This window comes from Pezoporus flaviventris, unplaced genomic scaffold (genome assembly GCF_033815535.1).
Source record: "Pezoporus flaviventris isolate CSIRO_AGI_PZ_B2104156 unplaced genomic scaffold, CSIRO_AGI_Pfla_v1 ptg000031l, whole genome shotgun sequence".
NCBI classification, from domain to species: Eukaryota; Metazoa; Chordata; class Aves; order Psittaciformes; family Psittacidae; genus Pezoporus; species Pezoporus flaviventris.
This window is the reverse complement of record NW_026892579.1, coordinates 37,595,896-37,608,290: the sequence shown is the minus strand read 5'-3', so window position 1 is coordinate 37,608,290 and position 12,395 is coordinate 37,595,896. Positions and strand designations below refer to the sequence as shown.

Genomic DNA, 12,395 nt, shown 5'->3' with positions numbered 1-12,395 from the left:
AAAAGAACACAGATCCAGAAATTAAACTGCATTGAAAAAAATATCAAGCTGCACTTTAACCAGCCAATTAATATAATGTTCAGTAACACAGTATCCCAAACTAGATGTTTCTTTAAATTAGCTACATTGCATCTTCAGTCTTCTGCTAGCTGACCTGACAATATATATGATGAATAACTTTATATATGATGACTCACTAACAGTATACAAACTCAAAATTTTGAAGGTTTTATTTTTTTAAATTCATATTTAGATGAACTTACATATGGACACAGACAATTGTGATAAATATCAAGAACCTGAAATCAAGATTTTCAAGTTATGTTTCAAAATTAGGTTTGAGTACAATTTTTTTAAATAAAACCCCCCAAAACTTAAGAAATCCTAAACAACAGTGCAATGTAAATCATTTGAGAGAGAAGTCATTTTAAGGCACTCCTAAACTGTCAATCAACAACTGCAGCTACCCATTTAAACCACAAGGGTGCAGCACATGTCATACCACCTTCCTTACCTACACAGACAAGCACATAGGGCAGACAGGTTCTTCTGCAGGGTAGGTTGGCATTGCTCCATCCTAGTCAACAGGGCTACATAGCTTCTCAAAAACTAAAAATCAAACCCAGAAAATGGGAGTACTAAGCAAATAAAAATTTAAAAGTTCCCTTAGTTTGGATCTAGGACATCTTTCAGAACTGGTGTGCCTTTTCTGTTCTCTCCCCATTCCTCATTTCAGTGTACTCCCGTTTTATTTTCTAAATACAGACAGTTTTCTCCACACAAATACAAGTTTGCAGACTATCATATTCATAAAAGTGCTTGATAGGCAGGGTTACACAGTAAGCATATCAGGTTATATTCTCAAGCAATCTCTTCTCTGCAAAAGGGAAGTCATTAACATCAGACATTTGTGTTTCATAACTGTCCTGGGTTCAGCAGTAGCAGTCATTTTTCTCCTCCTTGGTAGCTGGTGCAGTGCAGTGTTTTGACTTTCAGCTCGGGAACAGAGCTGATAGCGATGTTTTGGTTTGGCCAAGGACTTTGTGAGCCTCATGCTCTGCCAGGGAGGAGGGGAAGCCAGGAGGAAGCAGAGACAGGACACCTGACCCAAACTGACCAAAGAGCTATTCCATACCACAGCATGTCATGCCCAGGATGTAACTGGGAGTTAGCCGGAAGGGCTGAGAGACTGCAGGGTTGGAGGAGGTATCGGTTGGACCTTGGTCGGGCTTGGGGGCCGAGTTATCGGTCGGCTGGTGCTGAGGTGTTGTATTCTCTTCCCTTGTTATTTCTTTTATCATTATTATCATTGGTGGTAGCAGTAGTGATTTGTGTTATACCTTAGTTACTAAACTTATCTCAACCCATGGGAGTTGCATTCTTTTCGATTCTCCTCTCCGTCCCTCCAAGAGCAGGGGGAGGGCAAGAAAAGGGGGGGAAGTGAGCGAACGAGTTACCTGACTGGGTTTAAACCACGACAGTTCTTTTTGGCACCCAACGTGGGGCCCGAAGGGTTGAGATAACGACAGATCTGACTGGATTAATAGTCATTCGTCACAATGCTGATTTATTGGCTCTCAGAGTTGTTCTTGTTGATCTCACAGCTTCAGACCGTTGTAACTTACGTAGAGCCGGTAATCGCTGTGTTAGTGTTTATCAAGTGTGGGGCCTGGGCTAAGGTTCTTGTCTCACTGTGCTTTATGGCAATGACTTGTAATACGGGCGGGCTCCAGCAGCAGGGCGAGACGGACGTGGCCGTGGACTTGTACCTGGCCGTCCGGCTGCTCTTCACCGTCCTGGCCCTCACCCTACTCTCCATCTTCGTGAGGCTGCGGGGACCCGAGGGGGAGCGGCCCCGGGAGCTGGCGGCAGCCGAAGCGGCCCGGGAGAGCGGCCCCGGGGACCAAGCGGCGGCGGGAGCGGGGCCGGAGGCCGCCAGGGGACGGCTGCCGGTGGAGGAGGCCGGGGCGGTCGAGGACAGGAAGGAGGCGGCTGCAGAGCAGCGGGAGAAGGCGGCGGAGGAGCCGAGGCCCGCGGAGGAGCCGAGCTCCTCGGCCGAGCCGAGCCCCGCGGAGGAGCCGAGCTCCGCGACGGCCGAGAGCATTCCCCGGAAGCCGCCCGCCGAGCCCCAGGAGAACGCAGGAGACCACGCAGCATTTCCCAGCAAGGCAGAGGAGGAAGAGCTGGACTCAGAAAAAGAGAAGCTGGTGGTGGGAGAGCCGGCAAGCACAGCAGCTACACCAGCCCCAGTGACAAGTACAGCAGCATCAACTGAGAGTTCTGAAGGCTCTGTATGGCCTTTGGGTATCCTTGGGACCTTCCTGCTGATTGTGATGGGGATCAGCATGTTGGCACACACACAGACTGTGTTCTACCCACAACCATTTTGTCTGATCTCAGAAGTTAAGCAGAGTCAGGTTTGGGTCTTGTCTGGGGTTAGACGACAATATAGGGAGACCAAGAGATTTTCCCCAAGGCTGGACAGTCATGAGTGGCAAGGTGTGTGTGACAGTATGGGCAAGTATCTAGTCCACTGGGCCCCTCCAGTGCTTTGGAAGCGTCGGAGATGGAAGGCAGCTGTATGGAGTCCCCAGCAACAAGCTGCAGAAACTGCTGAAGGGGACAGTGAATTATTTTGAGCCTAGTGGGCCCATGGCACTTCAGGCCATCAGAGCAGAGATGCAACACAGAGATGGACTCATGATCGAGGGGTGGACTTAGCAATGGACACTATTGCCCAGGTTATTCACGAGTGTGAACACTGCACACAGTCTCTCCTGCTCTGGAAGACTGTTACAAGAGATGAAGCCTGAAATCATGGACCAGATGGACTCAGCAGCTTTATAGGGTCTGGTCCATGCACTAAGATAAGAGTGCACTGAGATAAGAGTGATGGTATATTGAAAATGTGGGATCTGAGCACGACGTGAATGGTATGGAATAAGGGGTGGATAATGTCCTGGGTTCAGCAGTAGCAGTCATTTTTCTCCTCCTTGGTAGCTGGTGTAGTGCAGTGTTTTGACTTTCAGCTCGGGAACAGAGCTGATAGCGATGTTTTGGTTTGGCCAAGGACTTTGTGAGCCTCATGCTCTGCCAGGGAGGAGGGGAAGCCACGAGGAAGCAGAGACAGGACTCCTGACCCAAACTGACCAAAGAGGTATTCCATACCACAGCACGTCATGCCCAGGATGTAACTGGGAGTTAGCCGGAAGGGTGGGGAGACTGCAGGGTTGGAGGAGGTATCGGTCGGACCTTGGTCGGGCTTGGGGGGCGAGTTATCGGTCAGCTGGTGCTGAGGTGTTGTATTCTCTTCCCTTGTTATTTCCTTTATCTTTATTATCATTGGTGGTAGCAGTAGTGATCTGTGTTATACCTTAGTTACTAAACTGTTCTTATCTCAACCCGTGGGAGTTGCATTCTATTTGATTCTCCTCTCCGTCCCTCCGGGAGCAGGGGGAGGGCAAGAAAAGGGGGGGGAAGTGAGTGAACGAGTTACCTGACTAGGTTTAAACCACGACAATAACTCTTTGGCAGCAACTGATTCCTAGTATTACCCAGTTAAACTACATATACCTTGAAGAAAGTCCTCTTTGGCTGGTTTTTCAGCAAGCTGACGTGTTAGGAAAAGTCTACAGATAATGAAGCTATTCATACAATGCAAGCAAAAGTTGCATGTACACAGTGGCAGTTATAAGTGCAGCTGGCACAGCCTCTGATTTCTATTAGCTGCTTTGCATATCAAATTGCAGTTTTAATTGTCTGATTTTAGAAACTTGACTTTGTTCTTTTAGTTTTTCTGACATTATGCTCCGATTATTTAAACCCTAGCCAGACAGCTTGTTCACTCACTTCCCCCTTCCCCCGCTCCTTCTTCCTCTCCCCCTACTCCCAGGGGGACAGAGAGGAGAATCGAAAAGAATGCAGCTCCCACAGGTTGAGATAAGAACAGTTTAGTAACTAAGGTATAACCAGATCACTACTGCTACCAGCAATAATAATAATGATAAAGGAAATAACAAGGGGAAAGAATACATCACCTCACCACCAGCCAACCGACAACTCCCCCCCCACCACCAGACCAAGCACCCACCGATATCTCCTCCAACCCTGTGGACTCCCAGCCCTTCTGGGTAACTCCCAGTACATCCTGGGCATGACATGCTGTGGTATGGAATACCTCTTTGGCTAGCCTGGGTCAGGCACCCTGTCTCTGCTTCCTCCCGGCTTCCCCTCCTCCTTGGCAGAGCATGAGCCTCACAAAGTCCTTGGTCAAACCAAAACATCATTGTTATCAGCTCTGCTCCCAAGCCAAAAGTCAAAACACAGCACTGCACCAGCTACCAAGAAGGAGAAAAATGACTGCTACTGCTGAACCCAGGACAGCTTTATATTTAATGTAGTGTCCTAAGTGTTCCTAGAAAGCAGTCTTCATGTGTACATGACAAAAAAAAATCCATTTCCTTGCCAAGAAGAAATCCCTGCATATCTGTAGTGGTCATATATCTATATATAGTTTGTTACTAATTTATATAACTCCATTACTGCAATTATTCATTATAGATAAGTTTCATGCATTAGTAGGAACTTGTAAGAAAAACTTCAGCTGTGATCTCTGGGCTGAAATGCCTTTGAAACAACATTAGCTGGAAAAAAAAAATCATCTTAACTGCATTTTCAACCAAGTGGATGATGCAAAGATAACTGGAAATAGATGATCCTATTCACTCCAAGGGACTCTGTACAGAAACAGTCAAAAATATTCTCAAAAATCTCTGTACTGAGATGCCTTATCAAGATAAGAACAGCAGTTGCTGTGATACAGTTTATCAGCCTAGACTAACTGAAAAGATACAGATATTTGATGGATAAAAAATAGATGTTATTAAAACTTAAATGTAGTCATCTAGTCTCTCATTTTTATACACCATAATGACTGAATTGTTTCCAGTAATTCTTGTATTGAACATAATACTCTGTGTTTGCAACAGTATCTCTTCCAGTAGGGTATTCAGGTTTGAATTAAGAATTACAAAATGCAAATGGAAGCTTTGAATTGTGACACCATAATTTCTAACATTTTTTTCTTCTGCAATACTTTAAATAAGATATTTGCACTTTGTGGGGTTATCAAACATAGTGAAAAATATACAAATAATTAAATTATCCAAGTGTTTTGCACAGATCTTAGAATTAATGTTCTCTGTGGCAAAACAGACAAGTCAGATCCAAAAATTGAATGGATAAGGAAGAAGAAAGATGTATTATTGAGCTAAAACAATCTTCCAGGAAAGTCTTAAGTAAAATATAATCTCCAGAGCACATCTAGTTAGGTGAGCATAAATACAAAGAACAAATAGGTCATGATCTCCAGGAAAACATTACTGTCAGCTATGTTTTTCTTGTCTCTTAAGAGTTCTTTCCCAGAGCTTCCTGAATTACAAATCCTGATTAGATATGTTATTAATCTTATTCACATGAGAAAAGTTACATGTGTGCACAAATATTTGTTGGATTAGAGCCATAATATGCTTCTGGTGGCTTTTGGAGGATAAGCTCCTTTTATTTTTCTAATTCACTGAATTTACTCTATTTCAACATTAAAAAAATCTTTGCTCCTGGTTGGTTTTATGATCTTTTTTAAGCATGTTTAGTTTCATTTTGCCCATAATTCAATAACTGTGTACAATGTCATCCAGCAGTAGTGAAGAAAAGAAGTTTATGCTGGAACTACAATAATACTGCTGAAACAGATGTTGCTTAATCTTCAGTCACAAGTCAGAAGGGCTGAGAAACTTTTGCCTCATACAAATATTAAAACATCTCCAGGTTGGGTGGGGTGGAGAGTTTAAAAGTTAATCAAATCCTAATGAGAAAATGGTGGGGTTTAATTATAAAAGAGAAAAGTTACTTTTAAACTCATAAAGTGCTGAGACTCTGCTCCTGAATTGCAGTGTGCATATTGGCTTTATTACTCTGTGCACTGATTTTCCACTGGGAAGCAGCTGTGGTGAACCCCAATTTCATATCTGATCTGAACAACCATGAATCAGGACTCAAGTGAGAATCTGCCATGCTATAAAGTCTCATTGTATCCAGAGACACCTACAAATGTAAGAGATTGTTGTGATGGGATAAAATGGAAACAAGGAAGAGTGATTCAGAAGCAGCTATGTAGTGTTTATAAACTTATGGTAGCAAACTGTGACTCCTTGTACTGGTTCTTAAAATCAGGAAGGTCATAAAACATTTTGTAAATTACCACTCTTCTATTTGTATGATAGTCTTTTATCCTTTAGTGCTCAGTGGTTTTCAGATACTTGTACCGGTCTTCCTTTCACTCCACTAGGAATGACACAGGATTATGCGAAGATAGGGCTATCACCAACTATGATTAGTCATCATCCTTTAAAGTCAAGAACCTTTACACTAATTCATATCTGAATTACAAATTTCAGAAAAATACTAATTTTAAATGCATTTCAAGTCAGGGTTTTTATTTTTTTTTTTTCCCCATGGGAAACTTGAAATCAGCAAGCACAGCCTTTAATGTTTTGAAATAATTAAAGCAGACCCCAAGGAAAGGACTATTCACAGGAGTCCACAGACAAGAAATATATTCTAAGCATAAGCAAACTTCAGTAGTCTAACCTATTAAGAAAGAAGAGAATGTTTTTCATTTTCTGTTTAAGAGAAGCTTAATGCTAATGTACATGCAGCAGAAACATATTTTTTATGTCAACAAGCTATTGTCAACACATGTTATTAATTCTTCTTACTGTGCTTTCCTTACTGGGGAAGCCCTGTAGGCATGGCCCAACATGAGTATAATAAGATGGTGGTTGTTCAATAGCTTAAATATCACAAACAATAGTACCAGATGGACCTTTAAAAATTCCATCCACCCCTCCTTATTTTCTTCGTTTTAGCTACCACTCGTTTTCTTTCTTCCTACTGCAGTTCTCACAGAAACAACATGAACAGCTTTCCCCATTGTGAGCTCTACTGACCCTGACATTTGTGCAGTGGGTCAACAGTATCCACTTTATAAATGCAACCTTTCAAGATCCACCTCTTCTGCCATCATTTTCTCAGAAAAATTGAGTAAAACTCTCTTTCACACTTAAAAGTTCTGCCCTTCAGGCAACTCTAGAGGAAAACAGAAGTTCTGTGCTGATTATTTACATGTTAATGAATATGGCATTTAAACCACAAAGAGTGAAAACCCAAAACATAGAAATCAAATGAATGTTGGCCACAGTGCTGAAAATGGGATGTAGATGAGTTGCTTTATATCTGCTATATATAGACATTTATATGTATGCACACATCTTTCCAATAACGAATACGAAGAAAATCTCTTCATATTCAGGATCAAAAGGGTACTAGCAAGATTGCAGAATCTGGGCTGTAAGAGATTAGATATATTTTTGCAAATAGACACACATCATTCCTCATTTTTCTATAAATACAGCCTTCAAGCATTTTGTGGATTAGAAATTATTTTCCACATGTTTCTGCATATGAAAAATGGCTCAAGCTTTCTAATCTTGTTAACATTGTATCATTCCATTTGTTGAAGCTGCATTTTAATTGCTAAATTGCTTCTCATTGGTTACTCTAAATACATTCTCAATTCCACTATGAGCATGGAAGACTTTCAAAGGTATTATGAAAATTTCTCTGAGATAAAGGTATTCAAAATAAATCTTATGTCTGTGTATTTCATGGGACGTACAATGTTAGCTGAGAGAAAATCTCTTACTACATATGATAGAGTAAGTTTGATGCATAGAATTCTGCTGTCAGCCTGAATTTTGTCTACCATGCGGTTCTCATTTTAATGTTAACTTTATATATAGCTTCTGTTTGCCTTTTTATGACTTTTGCAGTTCTTCAAAAGGCATCATGAGAATCATAGTATCATAGAATGGTTAGGGTTGGAAAGGACCTTAAGATCATCTAGTACCAACCCCCCTGCCGTGGGCAGGGACACCTTACGCTAAATCATATCACCCAAGGCCTCGTCCAACCTGGTCTTGAACACTGCCAGGGATGGAGCATTGACAGCCTCCCTGGGCATCCTATTCCAGTGCCTCACCACCCTAACAGGAAAGAATTTCCTCCTTATATCCAATCTAAACTTCCCCTGTTCAAGTTTTAACCCATTACCCCTTGTCCTGTCACTACAGTCTCTAATGAAGAGTCACTCCCCAGCATCCCTATAGGCCCCCTTCAGATACTGGAAGGATGCTATGAGGTCTCCACACAGCCTTCTCTTCTCCAGGCTGAACAGCCCCAACTTCCTCAGCCTGTCTTCATACAGGATGTGCTCCAGTCCCCTGATCATCCTTGTGGCCCTCCTCTGGACTTGTTCCAACAGTTCCATGTCCTTTTTATGTTGAGGACACCAGAACTGCACACAATACTCCAAGTGAGGTCTCACGAGAGCAGAGTAGACGGGCAGGATCACCTCCTTCGACCTGCTGGTCACACTCTTTTTGATGCAGCCCAGGATATGGTTGGCTTTCTGGGCTGCAAGCGCACACTGAAGCCAGCTCATGTCCATTTTCTCACCAACAAACACCCCAAAGTCCTTCTCCTCAGGGCTGCTCTGAATCTCTTCTCTGCCCAACCTGTAGCTGTGCCTGGGATTGCTCCAACCCAGGTGTAGGACCTTGCACTTGGCATGGTTAAACTTCATGAGGTTGGCATCAGCCCACCTCACAAGTGTGTCAAGGTCCCTCTGGATGACATTCCTTCCCTCCAGCGTATCAACTGAACCACACAGCTTGGTGTCATCGTCAAACTTGCTGAGGGCACACTCAATCCCACTGTCCACGTCAGCGATGAAGATGTTGAACAAGACCGGTCCCAACACCGATCCCTGAGAGACACCACTCGTTACTGGTCTCCAGCCAGACATTGAGCCATTGACCACAACTCTTTGTGTGCAGCCATCCAGCCAGTTCTTTATCCACTGAGTGGTCCATCCATCAAATTGATGTCTCTCCAATTTAGAGACAAGGATGTTGTGTGGGACAGTGTCGAATGCTTTGCACAAGTCCAGGTAGATGACATCAATTGCCCTACCCCTGTCCATCAGTTCTGTAGCCCCATCATAGAAGGCCACCAAATTGGTCAGGCAGGATTTCCCCTTAGTGAAGCCATGCTGGCTGTCACCAAGCACCTTGTTGATTTTCATGTGCCTTAGCATGCCTTCCAGGAGAATCTGCTCCAAGATTTTGCCAGGCACAGAGGTGAGACTGACTGGTCTGTAATTCCCCAGGTCATCCATTTTCCCCTTCTTGAAAATGGGGGTTATATTTCCCTTTTTCCAGTCATCGGGAACTTCACCTGACTGCCATGATTTCTCAAATATGATGGCCAGCAGCTTCGCAACTTCATTCGCCAGCTCCTTCAGGACCCGCGGATGGATCTCATCAAGACCCACGGACTTGTGCACGTTCAGATTTTAAAGATGGTCTCGAACCAGTTCCTCTCCTACAGTGGGAGCAAGGTCTTCATTCTCACAGTCCCTGCATCTGCCTTCCAAGACTTGGGTGGTTTGGTCAGAGCCTTTGCCAGTGAAGACCAAGGCAAAGAAGTCATTCAGAACCTCAGCCTTCTCCAAATCCTGTGTAGCCAGTTCTCCCGAGAGCTTCCTGAGGGGGCCTATGCTCTCCCTTGTCTGTTTTTTATTTGCTATGTACCTGTAAAATCCCTTCCTGTAATCCTTAATACCCCTAGCCAAGTCTAATTCTAACTGGGCCTTAGCTTCAGAACCTCAGCCTTCTCCAAATCCTGTGTAGCCAGTTCTCTTGATAGCTTTCTGAGGGGGCCTATGTTGTCCCTAGTCTTTTTATTCGCTATGTACCTATAGAATCCCTTCCTGTTATCCTTAATACCCCTAGCCAAGTCTAAATCTAACTGGGTCTTAGCTTTCCTAACCTGGTCCCTAGCTTCCCGGACAACATCCCTGTACTCTTCCCAGGCCACCTGTCCTTGCTGCCACCTTTTATAAAACTCTTTTTTCCTTCAGTTTCCTCAGCAGCTCCTAATCCATCCAAGGATGTCTCCTGGCCCTCCTGCTGCACTTCCTTCTAGTTGGGATGCAACACTCTTGAGCTTGTAGCAGGTGATCCTTGAATATCAACCAAGAGTCTTGGGCCCCCATGCCCTCTAGGGCTATATCCCATGGAACCTTACTAAGCAGGTTCCTGAAAAGGCCAAAGTCTGCTCTTTTGAAGTCCAGGGCAGTGAGCTTGCTGCACGCTCTTCTCACTGTCCTGAAGATCTCAAACTCGACCATCTCATGATCGCTGCATCCAAGGCTGCCCTGGAGCGTCACATTTCCAACAAGCCCTTCCCTGTTGGCGAGCACAAGGTCAAGCATGGCACCTCTCCTTGTCGGCTCCTCTATTACTTGCAGAAGGAATTTGTCTGCCACACAATTGAGGAATCTCCTGGATTGCTTGTGCCGGGCCGTACCGTCCTTCCAGCAGATATCAGGGTGGTTGAAGTCACCCATGAGAACAAGGGCCTGTGAGCGTGAGGCTGTTCCTATCTGTCTATGGAGTGCTTCATTGGCAGGTTCTCCTTGATCAGGCGGTCTGTAACAGATCCCCACAGTAATGTCTCCCATAGCTATATTCCCTTTAACCCTGACCCACAAACTCTCTGTGGACTGCTCACCTGTCCCCAAACACAGTTCCATACTCTCCAGCCTATCCCTAACATAAAGGGCAACTCCCCCTCCCCACCTGCCAGGCCTGTCTTTCCTAAAGAGACTGTAACCTTCCATTCCAACACTCCAGCCACAGGAGCCATCCCACCATGTTTCTGTGATGCCTATTATATCATACCCCCGTAGATGTGCACACATCTCTAATTCCTCGTTTGTTTCCCATGCTACAGGCATTTGTATAGAGGCATCTGAGCTGAGCTCCAAATGAAGCCAGCTCATTGGCTGGAGCAGCTGGGATATCCCTACATTGCTCTGAGCATTTATTACAGGTGCTGGCAACTGACTGGGTGTGCTGAGATGGAATGGTGCCCCCTTCCCCAACACATCTAGTTTAAAGCCTCCTTGACCAGTCTGGCAAGCCTCCTACCAAAACTGCTCTTTCCCTTATCAGACCAGCTCCACCAGCCCCCACTAGACCTGGCCTCCTAAACTTGGGTCTCGTGTTCAAGGCACCCAAACCCCTGACTGTGACACCACCCTTTTAACCATTTATTAACCTGGCCAACCCTCCTAGCTTTTTTTAGGTCCTCCCCTGTATCCTGGAGAATTGATGAAAAGACCACCTGAGCTCCAGAGCCCCTAACCACCTCCCCCAGGGCTCTGTAGTCCTTCTTTATGCTCCCCAGGCTGCTACTATCTATATCCCTAGCACCCACGTGTATCACCAGAAGCGGGAAATAGTCCGTTGGACTTACTAGAGCAGGCAGCCTCTCTGCAACATCCCTGATCCATGCCCCTGGTAGGCAACACACCTCCCTTGAGACCGGGTCAGGCTGACAGACGAGTGCTTCTGTCCCTTTCAGTGTAGAGTCCCCTACTACTACAACCTGCCGCTTTTTCCGGGCAGCACCAGTAGAGATCTTTACCAGGGCATCAGCCGGTTGTTTCTGGCTCGTGTGCTTCCTCATTAACCCCCTGCAGGACAGCAAAGCTGTTCTGCGTGGGGACAACAGATTTAGGGGGAAGCCCCTTGCTTTTGGTTGTCCTTTTCCTCCTTTTTTTGTGTTCTTTTTTTTGTTTTGTTTTGTTTTGTTTTTTTTGTCACTAATTCCCAGCTTCCCAGGTTAACGGCCTCCTTCTTTCCTCCATGAGGTAGAGGGGAAGCTCGAGGCCCCTGCACAGTTTGGGCCAGGAGCAAGCATTCCTGCTTCCTCTCAGCTTCCCTGACATCTCGCAGTCTATTAACAGCATCCCGCAGTTCAGCCCCTGCTGCAGGAGGACCTCCACCAGGGAGCACCGAGTGCAGCCCTGCCCATTGTGCACCCTCCTCTCACCAGACCAGTGCAGGCACTCTCTACACTCCAAGCTCTGCACTGCAGCCTCGCCTCTCATCGGCTCTGTCTGGGTGCCTACGCTGGCCACCGCCGGGGCACTCGGAGCAGAGGTCCCAGACCGGGCCCTGCTCATACGCCGAGTGCTCACCATCCCCTCGCCTGCCCGCGCAAACTGCCTCGCCGCACTCCCTGGGGCAGGTTTTCTCCCACTCATGGCTGGTGCCGCTGCTCCTGGCTCCACCCCCTGTGAGTCAGCTGCTCGCTCTCGTCAGCTGAGCTGCCGGCTCCTGGGCAGGTCCTGTCGAGGACTTGAGGCTCCCTCGGTGGCTCCCGCCGCTCTGAGTTGAGGCCCCAAGTAAAACCAAGCTGGGACACCA

The 12,395-nt window shown here is 45.7% G+C and overlaps 1 long non-coding RNA gene across 1 annotated transcript in view; it reads right to left on the bottom strand.

The window, feature by feature from the left end:
* Nucleotides 1-538: 538 nt before the first annotated feature.
* The window catches only part of LOC133272630 (uncharacterized), a 30,028-nt gene continuing 18,171 nt past the window's right edge, over nucleotides 539-12,395 (bottom strand). The window contains exon 3 of the long non-coding RNA XR_009744499.1: nucleotides 539-609. This is a non-coding gene — a long non-coding RNA (uncharacterized LOC133272630). The remainder of the gene's footprint in view (nucleotides 610-12,395) is intronic.